This window comes from Dasypus novemcinctus, chromosome 11 (genome assembly GCF_030445035.2).
Source record: "Dasypus novemcinctus isolate mDasNov1 chromosome 11, mDasNov1.1.hap2, whole genome shotgun sequence".
NCBI classification, from domain to species: Eukaryota; Metazoa; Chordata; class Mammalia; order Cingulata; family Dasypodidae; genus Dasypus; species Dasypus novemcinctus.
In genome coordinates this window covers 26,648,001-26,667,388 of record NC_080683.1, presented here as the reverse complement: position 1 = coordinate 26,667,388, position 19,388 = coordinate 26,648,001, and positions in this window count along the sequence as shown.

The following is a 19,388-nucleotide window of genomic DNA, read 5'->3' as shown; positions in this document are numbered from 1 at the left end:
AATACTTTATATCTGTAAATTCCAGTTTCTTCATCTGCAAAATAAGAGAAAGTAATGTATGTGCAATTTAAATGAGATTATGTGTGAAGTGTCCAGTGCCCTGCCTGGCACATGGTAGACTCTCAGTAAATGGTAGCTTTTATTGTACTGGCTACTTCAAATGGACACTCAGTTGATTGACCTCCAACTCATCAGATAATCCAGTACTCTCCATTTCCTCTATGAGATACACAGACAGATGCTCAGGTAGCATAGAATGCTAACAGTATACCTTGCCCTTCTGTTCCCACAAGTTCAGCTGTCTATTTACCAAGAGTCAGCCGGGTGTGTTTCCAAACATTTTACGTTAGGAGTACTTGTTATGGAATTACATAATTTAGTTAAATATTATGTAAAACAATGAACTTTGAATACAAAAAGAGAGTTGTTTTTATGAGACACAAAGTTGAATTATTTTTAAAGACTTGACAAACACAAGTTTCTAAAAGTAAGTGTGAGACAACTGTAAAAGACAAGAAAAAAGAAACCAAAAGCATTTAGAGCTCTACATTCAGGTTGTTTTGCAAGTCTCTTAAAATTGTCACTCCAACATAAGTGGAAAAAAAGTTGGAACCTACAGCTGATGCCTTATGTATGAGTTTATAGCCATCAGCTCACCTGTGCTCAAACAAAAGGCCTCGGCTCTACATCAAAAGTTTGGCAATGAGTATATACTCACATGTTTCAAGTTAAAATTAAATATTTCAGGTCAGGATAGGCATCTCTTCCAAAAATTCCCCATGTTGTCTGGCTGCCTAATGCATGGAGCTCAAAGGGTCCAAAGAGAAACTATTATCTCCTCTCCAACCTCTCCTCATTCATGCTGGTGTGGCTGACTCTTCCCCTGTCCCTATATGACGTCTCAAGCAACACTCTCAATCACTCTTTTTTTTAAATAATTATTTTTAAAGATACTTAGATTATATAAATACTACATAGAATATATATAAGGGATTTCCATATGCTCCATTCCCCACACCTCCCACATTTTCCCACATTGGCAACATCTTTCATTAGTGTGGCACATTCATTGCAATTGATAAAAGCATTTTGAAGCATTGCAGCTAAGCATGGATTATAGTTTACATTGTAGTTTCCACTCTCTCCCACTCAACTCTGTAGGTTATGGCAGGATATATAATTGCCTGTATCTGTTGTAATGTCATTCAGGACAGTTCCCAAGTCCCAAAAATGCCCCCATACCAATCACTGTTAAATGTTCTCTCATCACTTCTAGTCTTAAGAAAAGTCTTGTTTTAGTGACTAAGATGTTCCATTTAGTGTAATATCCAAATTCCAAAAATTTCCCCTTCCCAGCTGTATTAGCCAGGGTCCTCTAGGGAAACAGAACCAATAGGAGCTATCTGTAAATGTTATGAGATTTTATAAAATTGTCTCATACAACTGTAGGAATGGGCAAGTTCAAATTCTGTAGGGCAGGCTGCAAGTCAGGAACTCTGAAGTGAAGGAAATTCTCTCTTTTGACTGCTGAAATCTTCACTTCTTTTAAGGCCTTCAAGTGATTGGATGAGATGTCTCTCATTGCTGAAGGCAATCTCCTTGGTCAACAGGAGATGTAGCCAGCCAAAGATGCAATCAACTCACTAAGATTTAAATCCATGAAATGTCCTCACAGTAACAATTAGGCCAGTGCTTGCTTGACCAAATTACTGGGCACCATAACCTGGCCAAGTTGACACATGAGCCTAAACATCACACCAACCTCATGCCTGCTCCATGCCAAGAAGGGAGTGGGGTCTTGGGAGTCAGAAGCACAGGGAATGTGGGGGAGTGCAGAGTTGACTCCTCTTTCCTCTTCCAATGCCTCCCCTCACTAGCTGCCCTCTCCAGCACCTCCAGGTTTGGGCCAGGGTAAGGGGATATAGGGACTTTTCAGGCATCTCTACTCATTGGACCTGGTGGGTGTTCAGGGTTGACTCTGTCATGGGGTACTTTTCTGGATTTGTGGATATTTCCAATGGGTGATTCCCATGGGGGTCTCTCAACTGCAATCTCCATGGGAAGGGCGAAAATTCCTCTGCCTGCTTATTTTCACAGCCAACACTCAAACCTCAGGTTTCCAGCAGTTTGCACCTCTAAAAGGCCTTGTTGGTGTGTGTGACAGGTTGAAGTTCTTTCATGAATCCCAGAAAGAGGAAGATTATGTTCTTGGACTAACCTATTCCTGTGGGTGTGAGGCCCTTTTGACCAGACTATGACAGTGAGATGTATGCCAGATTGGGGCTCAGCCCTCTTGCTGGGTCTGATATAAACAGACACAGATAGAGAGAGACATAGAAAAAGGGAGCTTGGCCATTTTTCATCCTGTCATGTGTGAGAGGACTGAAGGTTTGCTTAAGCACAAAGGTCCCAAGAGGCTGGGCCCACAGAGCAGTTTAAGGCCGAGGAGACAAGCCCTGCCATGTGCCCGGGTGCCCACAGGTAAGCTCAAGGAAAGCAGCCCCAAGAGACTCAAGGTGTGAGGCCCAGGGAGAGATGACTAATTGACCATGGCTGAGTTCAAGAAGAATGTAGAGAAACTGGCAGACTCACTCACTGTCTTACCTGATCTCCATGTGACAACATGCCAAAATCACCAGCAGCTGACTTTGTTGAGAAAGCATCTGATGGTGCCTTCATTTGGACATTTCACAGCCTTGGAACTGTAAGCTTTTAGCCCAAATAAATCCCTTTCTAAAAGCTTGCATCAGCAGCTTTTTGGCATACTAAGACAGTGTGTGTCTGGGGGTGGGAGGTGGGGATTGCTTGCCAGCTCCCTCACATGGATGACTCACACAGGCAGAAAACTCCCACGTCCTTGTCCCATTGTCGATGAAAGTGCAGCTTGGTCACGGTGCCTTCCTTTTCATTTTCCCAGCCACAATAGCTTGCCTATTAGACAGTCAGACAGCCAGGGCCTCCAGATGTAGTTGTACATATTGTGGACTTTTGTCATTTTTATGAATGGTGCCTCCTAGAGTTGTGCAGTATACAACCTGAGCAGCCATCCTCAGAGACCAGGCAATAGTCCACTAAATTCCAGAGGATAGAGATCAAACTCCTCAGTTATTTCCCTCAAAGCCTTTATCACTTGCATTGAGAAGACAGGGCAGCACACTTCTTCCTCCCCAAACGGGGAATAGCACAGGTTTCCAAGAACTTTCTCTATAGGGGTCCTCTGTCTTTGATCTCTTTAGCCTTCTGATCAACCTAGCACCATCTTAAATGCCCTCTAAGGGTCACATAACAGTTTTTTGGCTACCTGATTTTCATAGGATAGTTTGTAACGTGAAAGTTTTTTTTGTTTTTAGATTCCCAAAACTGTTCCTGTTAATAGTGATCTAAAATTTCTAGTGATTAAGAGATGTCAGGGTAAATTTACTAATTGGTCTACTAGTCTGTCCCATGCAGAAGCTTTGAGCTCTATCGAACCATCAAGGATGGTGAAAGGGTGATTTCTCAGTCCTCTTAATTCTGGCTGTTTTCTGGTTTGCATAATCTCTTTCCTAATTGGAATTTATGTCTCTCTAGCTCATGAGCTGACCTCTTCAGGAGACTCTGTACCATTATTTTTGCAATGCTTTTGTTTGGTTATAAAACAAATAGTAATTGTCTTGATTCAGAGAATGAAAAAGTGTGACGTTTTACCTGCTCAATCATTATCTTTGCAAATCCCCTACAGTAGGAGATTTAGACTCTGTTGTTTGCTGTAGTAGTTTTAGAGATTACCTGTTGATTTTTCAGATGTTTTACACTGATAGCTGATTTAAAACATAAATAGGTAATGTTATTGGCACTACTGAATTTCTTTTTAATTTGCTTTTCTCTGCCCTTTAAATTTTCTTAGTCACATGGCCACACCTCGCTGCTAGAGAAGCTGGGAAAGGAAGGCTTTATTCCAAGTGGTAGTAGTGTGCTGAATTAAAATTGGGGAATGTTAAAGGAAAAAAGAAACAGATGCTAAAGTAAGTAATTAACAGCCTCTTCTATAATCTAGTATCTCCCTCTTTAGCACTCTCCACATCCAAAAATTCCCAAATTTTCCAAAGGGGTTTTCTCGGTCAAAAAAGCAGCACCTCTATATCCAACCATCTGGCTGAAATTCCATCATTACTTTCACTGCAGCCATATGATGTTGCAGTTGAACACATCCTGCTCACACACTGCCACAGGCATAAGGATGCCCTTGCTTGAGCCATGAGGAGATTGCTTTTTGGACCCACCGTCACAAACTCAGCCATGTTTTCCAAAGCTGAGCATCACGCTAGCATGCCAGAGTCCATGCAGGCATCAACCCTCATTCCCATGCTGCTCCAGAACCAACTTCTTTTATGAGATTACGCCAGTGGCCCAGTCTGCCTCTTTCCTCCTTCTGAGTTTCCTTTGTACCCTTGGTGTCCTTCTCCATTAGCGTCAGCATTACCCAAAGCAAATTTCCTTCAAGTCCTTAAGGTGCAGTGGAACTATGTGGCCATTACATAGATAATAATGCCTTGTTAATGATCTGAGGTCCAATGACACTCAAAAGTAGGAGATGCAACCTTGTGGGCTGTGATTCTGTTTTGTTATCATGTACAGTGTTGGAAAAGAGATTTGGCTTGGTTTTTGAAATTCAAGTATTTCACATGAAAAGCTAAATTTCCTGCTTGTCTTTGAAAAACAAGACTGTAACTCTTCACATACTGGGCCTGGATTCCTGTGTGGCAATAGATAATTAAAACAGTCTTTCTTACTTTTTTAACTTGCATGTTTAAATAATTTCAAGTTTACAGGACAGTTGCAAAAATATTACAAAACCCAGACAGAGAACTCTAACATAACCACTCCCCAGATACCCAGCTTCACCAATTTCAATAATTTGTCACATTTAACTATCTATCCATTCATCCTTCCTTCCATCCATTTACATATCTATTATCTAAATATCCGAGAGTCGGTTGTATATATCATGCTCCTTTTACACTTAATACTACCATGTATATTTCCTTAGAACAAGGATATTCACTTATGTACCATCTTACATAGAGTTTATCAAATTCAAGAAATTTAACATTGAGATAATGCTTAGAGTCTATAGTCACTTTTCCTTATGTCCCATTAATATTCTTTTTAGCATTTTATCCTCCATTATTAGATCCAGCCCAGGAGGTAATTTATTGCATTTAATTGTTATTGCCTCTGTAGTCTCTCTTTTTTTTTTAATTGTAGAACTATATATGCAACATAACAGTACCCATCTCTACCACTCCCAAGTATACAATTCAGTGGCATTAATCACATTCACACCAGAACTTTCTCATCACACCATCACACCAAACAGAAGCCCTACACGTATTATGCATAATTCCCCATGTCTCCTCCCTCCCTACTCCTGGTAACAGGTACTCTACTTTCTGTCTCTATGAATTTGCATGTTCTAGCTATTTCATATCATATTTGTTTGTGTCTGACTTATTTCACTCAACATGATGTCTTCAAAGTTCATCTATGCAGTAGCATCTATCAGAACTTCATTTGTTTTTGTGGCCAAAAAAATATACCATTGTAGTATATACAAAACACTTCTTGGTACATTATGATCATAAACACATATGAAAATGTGGGCATTGCCATGTCCAGTGATAAGGAGGGTCACACAGATAACCCAGGCATGCTTAAATAATTTTTTAAAAAATTATTATAAAAGTAAAAGCAGAACTTAAAAATTCTCATTGAGAAATCACCTTCCCATAATACATTGCAGTCTCCTTTTCCCTGGAGAAACACATCCTAATGGAGTTCTCACCTAGTTCATCTGGCAAACTAGGTGGCAAACCATGTACATCCAGCATAACCGTTCTGCATCCGCTGCTGCTTGCTCCTGCGTGTGTCTGTAAATTCCATGAAGAAAGGGACTATGCCTCCTTTTGCTAACCCTTGTGTCTCCAGCCCAGTGCCTAGTTCAGTGCCTCTGTGTGTGGAAACGCTCCTCTGCTCCAGTCCACACCCTTTCAAGCCTATCTCCTGCTTCAGGCTCTGCCTCAGCAGCCTGTTCTGTGCAAACTTCCACCCACTTTGAGCCGATGTAATCTGACAGTGCCTCATCTGGGTGCAGACCATTTCTCCTCCCTTCCTTCCCCGGAGCTTCCAGGCCCACGATGTGAGCTGCTGTGGGAAGCCACTTGTTCCACCAGCGCGCATAGGCAATGTGCACAGTGTTGATGCCCGCAGAGCCACCCTTGACCAGCGAGGTACGAAAACCAATGCATAAAACTTCCTTCTCCATCCCCCGGGAGGACAGTCATGAAATCCTCTTCATAGAGCTCGTAGGAGGTCCAGTGGGTGGGAGCACAGTAGTTCACTGTGCTGGTCAACTCCAAAAAGCATCCTTCTCCTGCCTTTCTCTCCTATGTATCTCGGTCCTCTGGCCTTTATTTCTGCTCCCTTAGCTCATTTCCCAAATAAAATATGAATCTCAGGCTCTGTTTTTAGAGATTAAGACATGGTTCAACAAATTTGTGTTGAATGAATGAGTGAATGAATAAAACTTTTACCCATTTTGAATACACGGGCATAATCAGGTCACCAAAAATATCATAAATAGATGTATTTTGTATGGCTTCAAAGAACAGAATTACCTCTAATAGTTAAAAGCTTTTTTTTAAAAAAAAAAGATTTATTTATTTATTTCTCCCCTGTTGTCTGCTCTCTGTGCCCATTCACTGTGTGTTCTTCTGTGTCTGCTTGTACTCTCATTAGGTGGCTCCGGGAACTGATCCTGGGACCTTCTGGAGTGGGAGAGAGGCAATTATTCTCTTGTGCCACCTCGGCTCCCTTCTAACAGTTAAAAGGAAGGAAGATTTTATCTCAAAGAATATTTTTAAAATAATAAAGTTTATTAAAAATCAAGAGGATCCTCTTAGTACAGGAGAAAACTCCCTGTCACTGCAAAGATAGAAGCAGTTAGGTGACAGCTCATTGACGATATTATAGTCTAATCTTATACTGAAGCTAGTGACTTTCATAAAGTTGTTTCTAATTTCAAAATGGCATAACAGGGGAGCTGCTGTAGTTCCAGTTTAGTGCCTGCTTCCCATTTGCAAGGTTCTAGGTTCAATCCACAGTACTTCCAAAAAAATGGCATAACAATTAGAAATTGTCATACATTGATGTGAAGCCCTTCATAAGTCTATGGCAGGCATGGCAAACTCAGTTGCTTCCAATAACCAGGCAGAAATGAGTAAAACCATCCAGGGGCAAATGGAGTACAAACCATGTGTGGGGGTGGAAACTGAAAAGTGGGGGGCACATGCCCTATCAAAAGGGGGCAGTCCCCACTCAGCTTCAGCTGTTGTTGCCAGTATTGTTAAATTTTATCATCGTTCATGAAAAGCCAAAGGAATGTACTGTTATGGAAACTCCCTTATTTTTAAATATTAGCTCAATAAAATGAAAAATAAAAACATTGTAAAAGCCAAATAAAACACTGACACAAGCCAAATTTGGCCCTCGGGGCAACAGTTTGAATCTTCTGGTGTTCAGAAAAGGGTACTCCTACCTTAAATGATGAAAAATCGAAGGGCTTTTGGAATTCCTTTGCCTCATTTTCATTCATTTTTCTCAGTCCTGGTTAACCTGTCATCTATTGTATTTGTCTTCTCGCCTGCTTAGGAACTAGTTTTGACTGAAATATGTAAACAAAGAGTGAGGGTGTGAAGAGACCACCCATGTAAAAAGACCAGGGATTTCAGGATAAGGAAATTAAACACCTATATTAGCAGCTGAGAGGCATTTTTTGATCATCATATTCTTTCCAGCTGTTTTCCAGTTAGTAAGGAGAACTTAAAGATGCTGTCAAGATTACAGGAAATAATTTTAATAAATTCTTCAGTTCAAAAACTGTTGCAATCTAAAGCTATTTTGAGACAACATATAATTGGTCCCAACTTGAACACAAGCCACAATGATTTCAAAATTCTATGGTTGCTGGCCTTCTTTTAAAGAGATCAAGCATAAAAAAATAATTGCTACAACCTTACAAAAAAAGAATCACATCTCTCCTTTTGCCTTCTACAAATCCTCCATAATTAAATAGTTCTTGATCATGGTAAAGCAAAAGAGAAATATTTTAATGGAGTCAAATATCAGGCTATAGCTGGGCAGGTGAAAAGGGAGAATGTGGCAAACAAGAATAGAACGATCATCAGTTAGCTGGGGCAGAGAGTGAAAGGGGCTTTTGAGTCTTTTAATTACCATTTTTATGTAATTTGCACAAACAACTAGGGACTAATGAGAGGTGATCTTTGGGGTTTAATAGAAGTTATACTTTGATCTTGTTTAATTCCAGAGTTAGAAGGTCATTAATGCAAGCAAAGTGACAAACTTTTTTGAGCACTGTGTACCAGGCACCTTTCTGGGTACAGAGGTACAAAAAGCATACTACAAGGACTTTGTCTCAAGGGTCTCACAGACCAGGAAGGAGAAAAACACATACTTATATGTAGTAAGTGCTGTGTAACACAGATATACCCATGGCATTATGGGAACACAGAAGAGGGCACCTAACAGTCTGGGAGGAGGTGGAGGGAGGGCTGGTCAGGAAGGAGTCTCACAAGAAAAAGGTAACTGATGAAGGAGAAACATAATTAAAAACTTGTTAATAAAGAAAGTAATATCATTTTTAACTCAAAGCAACCAGATGAACCAATATAATTTTTGTTAAAGAGTACTTGCCAGGAAAGCAAGTACTCTGAATAATAGACTTCTACATTTTAGAAGGGTGGATCTTTGATGGTGCCACACTAAATGAGAGTACTCAACATTCAAATATAAACTAAGTTTACTATTTAATACTTTTTAAAAAACCTCAGTTGATATATTTATAATTACAACCATTAGCGAACTATATTCTGTGTTTCAAAAATTACATCATACTTTTAGAAATGCTTGCAATGAATATGTTTTCTCCTTTACAAGTGTGTAAAGGAGAAACAGCACTGCTGTCTTTAAAGTGTCACAACAGAACATATGGCTTATGAGTGTCCACTTAGGCCAAGAATCACTTAACTATACCAAACACAGTCCAAACATGATTGGCACTTCCAGGTGCTATTGGAAGAGGCTTTATGAATTCACTGAATTAACAGGTTCCATGAAAGTTTTGCTTTGTTGATCAACCTTAGGTTTAGTTTCCAAAAGTAAGAGTTTGATGGGAACTTTGAACACATTTGTGTTCTTAGCCAATGCTTCCCTCTTAAAAACTATGTGTTTGAAATAATAAAACACATCCCTCTGTTTGCCCTTGAAGAGGCAATGTTTCATGTCTATTATCTGAAAATTCTTGGAAAAAAGACTTCTAGTTCTGCCTGTTCCTTTTTTTTTTTTTTTTTGGAGGAGTCACTAACAACTTCTCTTTCATGTAAACATTACTTTCATGTAAACATTACACACACACAAATGAGAAACAGCATTTATTGTCTCCCTGTGACCAGTCTTAATGAAGATAGAGTTATCAATACTGGTGTAGCCCAGATGTTAACTGAGATCTCCAAACCTTTCTGATATTGAAATAAAGTTGGCTTGAACTTTCTAAATCATAGCCTTTGAGAAGTTCCATGCCCTCACCAGGATTTTAGGGAATTGCCCAGTGTTGCGCTTATGTCTCTCTTGGTGTGCGGTATCGTAAGGCCAGGTGCGGATCTCACGAGAGGGAGGCTGAAAGAATCTTGAAGATTTATTATACTCACAATATACTCACAGTATAGCATGCCCACAGGGCCACACAGGGAAAACACCAAGGTCAGTGCAGAGGGAGTGCACAGCACCAAGTGCCTTTAATGTGGTTTCTATGCAAAGCATGTACAGGTGAGGCAGGGGTACCCAATGTGAACTGGGTTGGCTGAATTTGAAAGCACTGCCCTGGCAACTTCGAGGTTGTTTTATTTTTAAGAGACTAGGGATGGAATTATCTAGGAGTAACAGATGTATGGGTGAAGCTTGGTCACCTGGGAGGTCTATAGATATTAAATCATCAATCTAAAAACCTAGTAATACATCCACAGCCTCAGGCTCATGTTTGTCACCTGATTCCAAGTAACTGGTCTGTTGAACACTCCCTCCCAGCTCAGCTCCACAGCTCTCCCATCATTTTTGCTCTGCTCTGTGCCAACCTGGGTGACTTTTCATTGCTTTCCACTCAAAACACCCACCCAGGGCATTCACATGTGGCAGACTTTACTGAAACTTTTGTGCCATGGAGAACATTTACTGCACAGAAATGCAATCATCTGAAAATGGATCATTAGGCATCGTTAAAGATAACCCCGCTATGAGAAATTCCTCACTGATTCTTATTATTTTCACAGATTACAGCTTCACACCATGTGGCTCACACTCTCTTTCCCTCAAGACTCTCATTTTTTTTTCTCTCCCCGTGTCTATTTGCTGCATCTTCTTTGTCAAGACTCTCATTATCTCTATGGTTGCCCCATTTTCCAGGGCTGCCTCCTCTCAGCTGTTCTTCCTCAATTCTCCTTATTTTATTATCCGGAGCAGCTGAACCCCTGAATTATTCAACTAATAGGACAGTTAACTTGATAAGTCAACTTAGCTAGATTATAGTGTCCAGTCCAATTTTAAAACTGGCCTAGTTGTTACTGGAGAGATATTTCATAGATGGAATTAGTATCTACAATCAGTTGACTTTAAGAAAAAATTGCCATCAGTAATGTGGGTGGGCCTCATTCAATCAATTGAAAGTCTTCAGAGCAAGGACTGAGAGTTCCAAAAAATTAAAAGGAATTCTGCCTTAAGACTACACCCTCACTTCTTCCTGAGTTTTCAAATTAAAGAATTTAGACTAAAGATGTCAACATCAGGCCGACCGGAATTTCAGCCTCTAGGCTGCCTTATGGAATTTGAACTTGCCAGCCCCCACAATTGCATGAGCAAATTGCTTATAATAAATCTCTTTTTATATATGCATGTATTCTTTTGGTTCTGTTTCTCTGGAGAATCTTGATGGATACAATTGAGTAACTAAGGAGGAAAGAAATCTACTGAAAGGGTACCAGTAGCTCACAGAGTCCTTGCTGGAAGACCAGAGCATCAGTCCAAAAAAAGAACGGAAACAAAGGAAGGACCTACAGCCAGAAGCAAGGCGAGAGTGGTCACTGAGCGCACTGAAGACACCACAGTTGCCTGTGGAAGCCACAGCTTAACGCCTCAAAGCCTCCAGCTCTGGACCCAGATACCACCACTGGCTCTACTGCCAATGCTGCCCCTGCAAACCACATTACTGAAGCTACTCAGCCAGTCTGACCCCCATTGCAAGAGTGGCTTCCTCCCTGCTCTGTTTATTTGCATCATTAGCTCCCGACTTCAAATCTATTTTGCAAATAGATGTGCAAAATCTATACCTTGTGACCATCCATGTCCTAGGTGTAAAGAAGCCTGGAAAATTAAGCATCTGGCCTCTTCAGCTTCTATAGTGGGTGACAGACTCTGCTTCCCACCCAATCTCATGCAGTGGAAAAATACACGATAGGAAAGGGTTCAGACTTTGGGCAGCAGGATAAAGCAATCGGCTTCACCTTTCCATTGCCTAATTAGCTCTTGGCCTTTCTGGCTCCTTGATAATCTTTTGCCCAACCAAAAACATGCTATAACTTTTTTTTAAATTTAATTCATTTTTTTTTAAATATTACATTCAAAAATTATGAGGTCCCATTCAACCCCACCGCCCCCACCCCGCACTCCCCCCACAGCAACACTCTCTCCCGTCATCATGACACATCCATTGCACCTGGTAAGTACATCTCTGGGCATCGCTGCACCCCATAGTCAATGGTCCACATCATAGCCCACACTCTCCCACGTTCCATCCAGTGGGCCCTGGGGGGATCTACAATGTCCCGTAGTTGTCTGTGAAGCACCACCCAGGACAACTCCAAGTCCCAAAAATGCCTCCCCATTTCATCTCTTCCTCCCATTCCCCACACCAGCCGCCACCATGGCCACCCTTCCCACACCAATGCCACATTTTCTCTGTGGGTATTGGATTGGTTGTGTCCATTACACATCTATGTCAAGTGGGGGCTTAGATTCCACATGGATACTGGATGTAATCCTCCTGCTTTCAGTTGTAGGCATTCTAGGCTCCATGGTGTGGTGGTTGACCTTCTTCAACTCCATGTTAGCTGAGTGGGGTAAGTCCAATAAATCAGAGTGTAGGAGCTGAAGTCTGTTGAGGCTCAGGGCCTGGCTATCATATTGTCAGTCCAGACATTCAAATCCCCTAAATATATCTAAAACCCCAACACCAACTACAATTCCAGTAAAGTAGCATGAAAGTCTTGTGAAAAGAGATCCCATCTGAGTCCAGTTTCATCACGCAGAAACAACAGCTCCAAAGAAGGGCCATCTGACATGGCAGTGAACCCCATCTGCCATGACCATAGAACCCATGGTTCTCTTTATCCCTCAAAAGAACCAATACCTGGGGTTGTATCTACTTTACCTGTCTCTTAGACTCTGCTCAGGTGTGCATAAGGGGAATCCTTCTGACAACCTCCAGACTCTTTTTTAGAGACTCGTAGCCATATAAACTCATTTCTCCTTTCCATTTCCCCCTTACATTAGATCAAACAGCATTTTAAAGTCATGTTATTATATGTAGACAGGGATATTCTGCTGATATGCATTGAACCTTTAATTCAAGATCATTTTCTAGTTGCATCATCAGCTGGTACTTGGTAGTGATCCCTCGGTGCCAGGGAGGCTCATCCCCGGGTGTCATGTCCCACGCTGGGGGGAATACACTGCATCTACATGCTGAGTTTGGCTTCGAGACTGGCCACATTTGAGTAACACGAAGGCTGTCAGGAGGAAACTCCCAGGCACAATGCTGCTCTAGGCCTTGTTCTTATTGCAGGCGTATAGGCTCACAAGCATAGTCATTAGTATCAGGAGCCCACTGTTGGACCCTCATTCCTTCCTGGTTCTTACCGTTGCACCTGGGGGACTGCCACTGCTCCCCTAGGGACCACGACAGAGCCCCCCCGGCCAGGAACCCAGTACCCCCCCAGCTGCTGTTTTTAATTGTTTCCACTATGAGTATATCTAAACATTACCATGCACCCTGGACATATGCCCTGTATAACTCCCTGTCAACCATATATAGCCTGTCAATAACATCCCATACCAGTATTCCTCCGCCGCCATTGTTGAACCACTTTGTGATCCAAGACTTCCTGTAAAGTGAATTCCAATATAATGTCAGGTTCCCTTACTAGTAAAATGGAATATAGCGATGAGTTTAAAGGTTAGATCTAGAGTACATACTGATTTGGAAAAATTTCTACATCCTATCTTTTTCTTTTCTTTTTTCCTAATTATTGAGCTTCTCTTCACAAGAGTCTTAGATCACAGTAATTCATATATACAATATACAGTACTCCCACACATCCACCATAAAACCTTTTCCCTTCCACAGCGATAATCTTTTAACTTATTCATATCATATTTACTGAGACTGATGTACAGACTCTGAAACATTAGCTTTCAAACAAGGTGACATCTGTGCTTACAATGTGGTCCATACTTTAGGATATACAGTTTTCTAAATTTTTTAGTTATCCTGTGTTTTACATTATGGTTTACATTATTAGTTTGTCGTCCCCTATATGTTTTTGGTGTAATATTACATGTTTTATATTCATCCTCGTGTACTCTCGCAAAACTCCTCTCTTGCCCCCACATTTACCTTGGTTCCATCCATTCAACATCCATTTTCCCCTCCCCTTGGGGCCCACAGCAACAGCCAATCTCCATTTCCCGAGGAGCCACGTCCAGAGATACTTGCAACAGTGTTCAGAGCCTGACTTGCTCAACTGCCCTAATGCCCTGGGAGCCACCCTTTCTCTCGAGAGATACAGTTCTCTCTATTTGATGGCCTTAGTCCTCCCCAGGATGTGGGTCCACCCCAACTCTCACTTCTTGGGTCTCTACCCAATGGTACAACCCACCCTGACAAAATGAGCCTTCAGACATTCCCCAGGAGTCTGTCCCGCATCAGACCATCCCCTCCGAGCATCCTAAACATGTAACACTCCTAATTATATTTTGATACGTGCTATAACCTTTGTTAAACAAAGGACCATCTTCTCCAGTCTCACTTCCTAAGAACACAAACATTGTCAGAACTTTTTCTTTCTTAACTTTTTCTTTCTTCTGCATGAAATGTAACTGAATATCTCAGAGAACCCAAATTTTTAAAATATGAAGATACATGCTCAAACGCTCTCATGCTACAGTGCAAGTTGATAAGTCATGATTTATTTTCTAGCTGCTATTTAAAGAACAACTTTAAGACAACTTCAGTCCCTAAAGTTCAGTTTTCAGTTTGATCTGCATCTAGTGTACACTGAGATCATGAGAGAGTGTACCTTGACATCATAAGTAGTTGGCCAACGGCCTGGAATACTGTGGAAAGGTCAAACAATATAAACACTGAGAAATGTCCAAAAACTCTAACGACCCAGAAGTTACTGGTGACTTCAGCAAAAGCATTTTGTTAGAAGGGTGAACAGGGAAGACTGGTAGGATTGAATTGAGTGAATGGGAAGCAACAAGATAGCGATAGCAGGTATAGACAAATAAAATACATTTGAGAAGTTTGGCTATAAAGAAATGGAGAGAAATATAGCATTAACTGGAAGAGAAAATGAGATTAAGGAAGGGTTTTGCTTGTTCTGTTTATTTTTTAAATATGAGAATCTGAGTACCATTAAATGGTGGTGCAAATGGGCCAGTAGATAGAAAGGGGATGGATACAGGAGAACGGGGAGAACTGATAGATATTTTCAATCTTTCGTGTTTTACTGTGTTGCCAGTATTATTTTTTTAATACATATTTATTTCATTCAATAAATATGCTAGGCATTGCATCTCAGTTCAAGAAAAAATCCCTACCCTCGGGGCCTCATTTCAGCTTCCTACCCAGCTCAGTTTCATGGTATGCCATTATAATCCTCCCATTGCATACACCCTCAATCCTCTTGCCTTCTAACTTCATCATACTCATCTTATTTAGTTATTTATTCTTTCATTTACTTGTTCAATTAATAAACAGTTATTTTCCATCATGTCTGTGCAGGCACTGTTTTAGGCACTTGGGATATACCAATGAAAAAAATGTATAAAGATTTCTGCCCTTATGGAACTTAATTTGAAGCTGGGTATAGTAAAGGGTGGGGAAAGTTAGGGGAGGAGAAACAGACATTAACTATGGACATAAATTAATTACTTGCCTTGTAAAACCCCTCTTTCAGTTAATTCTCTAGCTTCTCTACAGCTGAATGTGGCTTTAGAAAAACACACAAGCAAGCTGACAGATCTCAGTCTAACATCACCTCAAGTGGGCATTCTCTCCTGCCTAGCAATGCTAGCTCCCATTCTCCCCCAGTCCGCTAGACAATTTGACACCTTCTCTCTCCTCAAAACACTCATATTACCTACTTCACCCCAGTTTTTATCGATAACTTATCTACTATTTCCAATCTCTCTAAACCTCTAAATTTGGTTATACACTCATTTGTCAGATTGTTCTTTCTAAAATGCCAGTCTCATCATCGTAGTACTTTTTAAATAAACTTCAATGGATAGGTCCCCAGTGCTTTGAGGATAAAGACCAAATTCTTTTTTTTAATTAGTTAATTCATTTATTCAACAAATATTTTTGGGTTATCGGTAGGGACCAGCCACAATATACACACCACACATATACTGACAAACAGAAAAGACAAGATGTTGTCTTCACAGAACATTATTATGTGGAGCATGCAGATGATAACAAGCAAAATGTCACACAGATAATATTGTATCAGGAGGGATACGTGTTATTTTAGCAGCATCCCAAGTGTCTCCTTCACTCAAGGTCCTCTCTGTACTGTGACACCAGTATAACTAAAATCTTTGAAAATACTCTGGGAGGTCATCATATATATATGAAAAAACTAGATTTCATTTTTTTCATATTATTGGGTTTTGTGTGTGTGCTTCAATAAAACTTTCTTTTTTGTAAACTTTTTTATTTTTTAAAGATCTTAGATTATGTAAATGTTACATAAAAAAATATAAGGGATTCCCACATGCCTCACTCCCTACCCCTCCCACATTTCCCCACATCAGCAACATCCTTCATTAGTGTGGTACATTTGTTACAATCAATGAACACATTTTGGAGCACCGCCACTAAGCATGGGTTATAGTTTACATGTAGTTTACATTCTCTCCTGCACAATTTTGTAAGTTATGACAAAATACACAATGGCCTGCATCTGTCATTGCAACATCATTCAGGACATCTCCCAAGTCCTGAGAAAGTTACATATTACACCCATTTTTCCTCTCCCTCCCCTCAGAACCTCTGGCAGCCACTGCCTCCACATCAATGATAAAAGTTCTTCCATTGCTAGAATCATACTAAGAATCACAGTAAGTCTACTCTAGTCTGTTGTTCATTCTCTAATCCTGAGGCTTCTGGGAAGGTGATACTCAGTCTGTCTCTAATTGAGAGAGGGCTTAGGTTAGATCCCATGGGGCAGATGGGATGGGACTCTCCTGCTTGCAGTTGCACTTTCTATATTTCTTGATATGGTCATTGTCCATCATCATCTCCTTGTTAGTTCTCCTGGGTGAGTCCAATGAACTAGAGAGTAGGTGTTGCAACTCTGCTGAGATTCAGGGGCCAAACAGCACATGAACAGCCCAAAGATTTAAGTCTCTTGTACATGCATTTATCAACTCTAGTACTAACTATAGGTTCAAATAGAAGGGGCAGAAGAGCCATGTGTAAGGAAACCACAACTGTGTACAGCTCTGTCAACACTGGGGAGCATAAATTTCAAAGAAGGGCCCACTGGCAGGGTGCCAAACTCCTGAGCTGTCAGCCCTGCCTATAGTGTCTGGATGTATCCAGAGTCCTCTGGAGTCCTGCTACATGAGGCAATATGTACCTTGGCAGTCAATGAGATCCCGCTGAGAGGTGTATAAATGTAATGTCTGGAATGACCACCTGACTCACCTTGAAGTCTCTTAGCCATATAAACTCATTTGCCTTTAACCTTTCCCCCTTTGTGTCAAGGTCCTCCTCCAATCGCATTGCTAGTTGGCACTTGGTAGTAATCCCTTGGTGCAAGGGAGGCTCATCCCTAAGGGTCATGTCCCATGCCAGAAGGGACAGTAATGCATTTATATGCTGAGTTTAGCTTAGAAAGAGGCTACATTTGAGCAACAAGGGGGCTCCCAGGAGGTAACTCTTAGGCACCCTGTAATACTAGGCTAAGCTTCAATTTCAAAAGTACAGGTTCATAAATACAGTCATCAACATCAAGAGCCCAGCAATGGTCCATCCTCCTTCACTAGTCACTGTCCCTGTACTCGGGGGATTCTTGCTGTCCCATTAGAGAATGTGGCAGAGCTCCCCAGGATGGGAATTCGATATTCTTTTGGTTATTGTGTGAATCTCCACCCACCATGATAATGCCTCATGACCACTTGAACACATTCATAGGCCTTATAGATATGCCTCCTCCAGTGCATCCCCCATCACTGACATCCCACACCAGTGATCCTCCCCTGCCACAGCTGTAACCCTTCTGTGATCTAAAACTACTTCAGAACCAAAGCTAACAAAATAATTAAGTTAATAATAAGAAAATGAAATAGTGATAGTTTTAAAATAAATAAAATACAAAAAAATTTTAATTTTTGAAATAATAAAATATATAAAATCAAAAAAATTTTTTGACATTATGTCTTTCATCACTATAAGATCTGTTGTCTTGTATGTACAGTGGCATTTTCTTTTGTTTATTCCCCCATTGTCTCAGTTTTTTCATTTTGTCTTCAAAAGAGCTTTAGGTTACAGAAAAGTCACATACAGAATATAGGGGATTCCCACATACCCAAACTCCTCCCCCTTTTCTCCTTTCCCCTCTTAATGACATTTTACATATGGATGGTACATTTGTTAGAACTAATGTACAAATACTGAAACATTGCTACTAACCATGGTCAATGACTTACATTATGGTCTACATTTTGGACCATACACTTACATAAATTTTGGTAAAATTTGACATGGCCTGTATCCATCATTGCAAGATCATGAAGAACAATTCCATTGCCCCCCAAAATGCCCCAAGTTCCATCTATTCTATTCCTCCTTCCCCCACCCCTCGGGACCCACAGCAACCACCAAGCTTCACTTCTTGAAGAACTAGATTTATAATTACTTGCAAAAACATTGAAGACTTGACATACTGGCCTGTCCTCCCCTATTAGACACTGCCTATGCTCTCCAGAGACTCTCAACCCTCTATTTGTGAGCATAGAAGTACTCCCCAGGATGGAGTCCAACACTTGGCTGCTCATTATGTGGGTCTCCACCCACTAAGACCAAATTCTTAACATACACTACAGCCTCCCATCTGGGCTTCTTTTCCATCCATGTCCCAATTTCCTATTTTTCCAGCTTATCAGTCATAGCAATAGTTGAATGCTTGCATATGGTAGCTCTCTGTAAATGTTTTTAATTTAAAGGTCTCTTAGATTTCCATTCTTGCCATTTATTCTTCCATTTGTGTTCATATTTCTACCTCAAATATGTCTCAGTGTTTTTCCAGTAGGACTGGAATTAATAGGCTTGAATTCTTAGGGACTATAGTATTGGTATATCATATATTCCTGAAGGACCTTTTATCACCATATCATCATTTTCATAAATATTGATTTAAAGCTGCTTTTTATCATGATTAGAATTGGGTTGAATGCTCTGGCTCTTTACTTATTGAATCAGGATAGCCCGGATCACTTGAAGTGCTTTTCTATTCGCTTTATGTGAATCATAGAATAAAGAACTCTTATTTGCTTCTGACAAGTCCTGGGCTAGAGATCTATAGTTGAAAGTAAAGAATTAAAAATAAAATCAATTAGTTTTCTCTGCTACAAACCAGGCTGGAATTCAAATAGAAGTGGTAACTAAGAAAGATGTCATTCAATGAGTTGAGAGGTGTTAGGAGAACTAGAAGCACAGTGTCTTAGAGCTAAAAAGATACCAGATGATCCAGCCTAATCCTACCTCCTGCCAGAGTACAAGTCCCTCTCTATACCATACCACCTACAGCTTCTTCTATTTTGACCCTTCCAATCTTAGGGAACTGGCTCCCTCACATTTTCATTATCGGAATCCAGTTGTCAGAATTTTTCTTACTTATTTTACATTTATTTCCCTGGAATTTCCACCATGGGGCCTAGTTTTTGCCATCTGAGACTACAAAAAAAATTATAATCAAATCCCTTTTCTATGC